Raw genomic sequence first — 5,000 nt, forward strand, 5'->3', positions numbered from 1 at the left:
ATCTCTGCTAAGTTAATTCGTGAGTGTGCTGATATTATTTCATTGATGTCTGGCATATTTCCTGACGATTGGAAATGTGCCAGAGTGATTCCGTTGTTCAAACAGGGCGAGTCACTTGATTTGAACAACTACCGACCTATCTCTGTCATTTCAGTTGTCGCCAAAGTGTTTGAGAGGATTGTGTACGATCAGTTATACAACTTCTTAAGTAACGAGGGAATCATCTCTAAACAACAATCCGGTTTCCGGTCTTTGCACTCTACTGTTAGTGCTCTTCTTGAAGCCTCTGACAGTTGGGCGTTTAATATCGATCGTGGCTACGTAAATGCCGTAGTGTTCCTCGACTTAAAAAGGCCTTCGACACTGTTGATCATGAGATACTATTAACTAAAATGAATCAGTACGGAATTCAAGGGAAATCGCTTGATTGGTTTAAATCATATTTGACGAATCGCACACAACAGTGCTCCGTTAACGGTTGTCTCTCTGATTTTACCACTCTTAAATGCGGTGTGCCGCAGGGAACGATCCTTGGCCCTCTTTTATTTCTAATTTATATTAATGATTTGCCTGTCTATCGTTCAGCGTTCCTAGAATGTATGCTGATGATACACATATTACTTAAGCTGGCTCTGATTTGCATCTGATTCAGTCTAGTATATCTCATGACCTTGAAAAGCTAAGCAAATGGCTTGTGTCTAACAAACTTACTTTGAACGCTACAAAGACTGAATTTATGTTGATCGGATCCAGGCAAAGATTAAGCACTCTATCTGATACTCTTGAACTCTCCATTGATAATGTTCCTCAGTGAAATCACTTGGAATATATGTTGACGAAAATCTAACATGGTATCTCCACGTTGATAAACTGTGTAAAAAGATTGCTTCCGCAATTGGAGCCATTAAACGAGTTAAGCCCTTTGTGCCTCAATCAACTTTACTCAGTATATACAACTCACTAGTTCAACCCCATTTTGATTACTGCAGCCTAGTCTGGGGTAATTGTGGTAAAACATTATCTAACAAGCTACAAAAACTACAGAACCGTGCTGCACGAGTGATAACTTCATCGAGCTATGACGCTGATGTTAATTCCTTGTTTGACAAACTCAGCTGGAAAGACTTAAATTCTCAACGTCAAATTCAGAAAGCTTTAATGGTTTTCAAGTCTTTAAATGGTCTGGTTCCCGAATATCTCACGTCTAAATTTGTAACGCGTAATGTATCAAACTATGCTCTGAGGGATTCGGCAAATAAACTTGTTGTTCCGTTTCCGAGAACAAACTACATGAAAAATAGTTTTAGTTACAGCGGCGCAACTCTTTGGAACAGCTTACATCGTAACATTAGGGAATCTAGTTCCATAGATCAATTTAAACGCCTTCTCTATCAAAATTTTTAAATACACGGCATTCATGGAAATCAGGTCTGTAGGTAGCTTATTTTGTAAATTAATGTAATAATAGGATTAGGATTTTAGATTTTAAGATTTTAGGATTTTACAAATCTCTTTTTTGGAATTGTACCTGATGAATTTGTTACCGTGTATAAATTAAGTAAATAAATAAATAAATAAATAAATCGTTTCTACTTCTACTTCGGAGATGAAAACGTCAGGAGATTCAGTTGCTGCCGAGAAAGACGGGGCCGAAAGAGATGCTCCCGGACGCCATCCTTCAAAACGAAGAGCAACAAAGACCAATTTAATCCCTGCAAATTCATTTTAGATGCTGCAGAAGCCCGTGGTAATAAGCTGGAACGCACAGATCTTGTTAAAGCCAAGGAAAGTTTGGACGAAAGGTATGTCCTTATTAATTAAAAGCTGACACGTCTCCCTACGGATGGAACAGAGTCTTGGAATTTAATCATCACGATTAAGCCGATGACGAAGAGGATGTAAGGAAAGTCTTCACAGCCGAAGCTGGGCCGCCAGACCTTCCATTCAGCGTTGAGCATCATGTATAAATGCCACTATATATATGTATATATATATAACTAACTGCAGACAGTACTGTTTCGGCCTTCTGGGCCTCATCAGTGCAGTGCTGATGTCTGGGATGGAGGTTAAGCTTATAAAGCCACCCCAAATGTCCCACACATGTGGTACATCTAGAGGACGCATCGATTCTCTGTTACTCTGAGTTTCGCGCCTAAGCTCTCGTCAGACAGAACTTTATTCAACTAAGATCATACCTTCTTATATACAAATTAGATAAGTAGCTAATTAATTCATTAATGTGATGATCTGATCTACGTGTGAAATAACGATTTTCGAGAGCTATATTTGGCGGCTTGTGAAATTTGCGAAGTAAAACTTATTCTCGTGGTGGCATTTAGAAACGAGTTCTGTTCTTTTGTTTAATAAAGACGGCTTCTTGGCTCTAATTAAATAAAGTTTTTCTGTCAGGCACAAGTGGCACCGCTTGCTTTTGTTGCTGTAGGCCGGGGCGGTCGCTAAAATACTCCAGTTAATTGTAAAATTGGTGTTGCTGTCTTTGAGTGTCCAGATATGTTTTGATAGTTCCGTGCTGTTTGAATAGTTTCTGTTCCGAAAGGAAAGTTTGTGCTGCGTGTAACGTTGTTTAAAAGTTCCTTCTGTTAGTCCAATGTAGTTCTTTCCGATGGGGTCGCTTTCTGTTGCTACGTTGGCGTTGTAGACGACGCTTGACGACGCCGGTACAACAAAATCTTCAACAAAAACAACATAAAAGTCAGTTATAGCTGTACAGACAACCTGCAAACCATAATTAAGAAGCACAACAGAAAAATCCTCCAACCAAGCAAGACACCCTCCACGGAAAGCAACTGTAATTGCAGGTAGAAAAACGACTGCCCTCTGAAAAACAACTGTCTGACCTCAAGCGTCGTCTACAACGCCAACGTAGCAACAGAAAGCGACCCCATCGGAAAGAACTACATTGGACTAACAGAAGGAACTTTTAAACTTTACCAGTATACTTTTATTATAAACCGAAGATTTCGCAGTAATTGAATATATTGAGTGCTGCAAATTTTTCATTTGTCAAAGTACCGAAGAATCCGCATTTCTTTATAGCGCGATTTATGATTTCCTTTGTCTTGATTGCATCTCCGAAGTTTTAATTTGTGCAACCGGATATACTTAATCTGCGTCTCTGTCACTGTTCAAAACCGTTTATTCTCGGCTTTGTTCCTAGTGAAGAGAAATCCGTTTGGGACCCACCTCAACTTATCTATCAACTGGCTAGGGACTGTTATCGATTCGTCTAACTGCACTATTTCTGCAACCGAGAAAACATTTTAATTCCTTTCCGATGATCTATGTTCCCTTTTGGATCCGCTGCGTACCCCTGTCCATCAGGTTCGGAAACTTGCTAGCGTCCGTGGTAAAATTTTTTCGCTACGTGTCGGATCTGTGTCAAGGCTCATGACTAGAAGCCACTCCCACGCAGACTCTCTTAGGAATTCGTCACGCGTTCGTCTCCCACGAGCGTCTGTTGAAATGAGCTGGAATTTACGTCCACCAATCACAACGGACCTTCAGATTCTAGAAGTGCACTTTAGACCCTGAAAAAACTGCAAGAAAGAAGTTGGGCTTCGTGTGTTGGGCATTTACATGTAAAATCGCTGAGTTAAATTCTTATCAATTCTTAGATGTTTGCGGTTCTTCACAGAATGAGTACGGTAGAATTTGTATGGCTGAAACATCCCGTGCGATTCCAATTTATTTGTGATTGATATCATATTTACATGTATATTTCTTTCCACGCTATTTCTTACAAATCAGTGGAGTCGTTTCGTTTGAATAACCCCATTTCTTGTAGTCCTTCGGTTGAACTGATTTAAGGCATGTCAAGGTTTGCTTTATTTTTCAAATCGAAGAAACACTGAGTACAAGCGATCGGTTCGCAACATAACGACATTAACTCAATTTTTAGAGACGGTCATCGCCAAAAGCAGCCTGAAAATTTCAAGCTTAATCGTAATGGATTTTTTTTCAAGTTTTCTTTTCGCTGCCCTAGTTGCGTTCATTGCGCTTGAAGGTAATGGTTCTCGAGCAGTACTAAATATTTATATATTTCCACGGCGCTTTCAATTTTACCAGTAGATGAAACGACACCATACCCTTGCTAAGTACTCACATTTTGACTCGCGAGAGTGCAAATACGTAACCCACCGAGGAAACAAAATTAATGTTTCTGAGGAATATTCTGACACGGCTCCGTCTCTTTCATGATTCATCCAACTAAGATCTCAACCTCATTCTCAGGGTCTTTTCGGCTTTTAATATGGCGGCGGGTCGGGAGAAGACCCGACCCGACCCTGCTTTTCTCACATGAACTCTGATTGGTTTAATGTCGAAAGAAAGATGGCGGCTAGTGAGGAGGGCCAGAAGAAGAACAGAATTCGTGTGTAATCATTTTCAAAATTGTAGCTGTTGCGTAAGAAGCAGCCGCAAATTAACAAGCATAAGAGTAAAAAATAATTCGCCGTTTTTTCACATTGCACGGTGACCTATAATTACATCAGGCTTCGATTCCAGTTAAAGCTACGTTAATTGGCTTTTCACGACCTCTGGAATAGCGATCGCTGGATATATAAAAGGACATAATGGTGTTTAATATACGTAACGGTAATGAAGTGATTTTATTTCGTACGTACCTTTACGTTTTGGTTGATTTTGGCGTCTCACAATTGTAACTCCCTGACGTGAGCACTGTTACTGTTGTTCAATGTTTCACCATGTCAGGTTGTGTTACAAATTATAAAATTGTGCAATAGGGTTCATAGATTACTGATCTGGTTGTTTTAGCAGTTGTATGCGGCGCTGTTGACTCGTGTGACAGCTGCAATGAAGGCGGGTCTGTTAAATACAGGTCACATTCCACAGGTCAAGAGTAGAAGTCGCAACTCCAATAATCAACAACTAAGCCAAAAGTTCCCCCGAGACCTGAAACAACATTTTTGTTGAGTGATTAGCGCTAGGAGACACTTTTGGTGTTGTTTATTTGTCTGCAG

At 40.0% G+C, this 5,000-nt stretch overlaps 1 protein-coding gene across 12 annotated transcripts in view; it reads right to left on the reverse strand.

Annotated features, from left to right (window-relative positions):
* Positions 1 to 5,000, reverse strand: part of LOC138020122 (uncharacterized) — a 14,465-nt gene that overhangs the window by 6,802 nt on the left and 2,663 nt on the right. Inside the window, exon 4 of one of the 12 annotated variants that reach the window (XM_068867131.1) lies at positions 4,644 to 4,932. The exons of the other annotated variants lie outside the window; for them this stretch is intronic. The gene's annotated coding sequence lies outside the window, so the exon portion shown is untranslated. The remainder of the gene's footprint in view (positions 1 to 4,643; positions 4,933 to 5,000) is intronic. 12 annotated transcript variants of the gene reach the window in all.

Source organism: Montipora capricornis, chromosome 10 (genome assembly GCF_036669925.1).
Source record: "Montipora capricornis isolate CH-2021 chromosome 10, ASM3666992v2, whole genome shotgun sequence".
NCBI lineage: Eukaryota > Metazoa > Cnidaria > Anthozoa > Scleractinia > Acroporidae > Montipora > Montipora capricornis.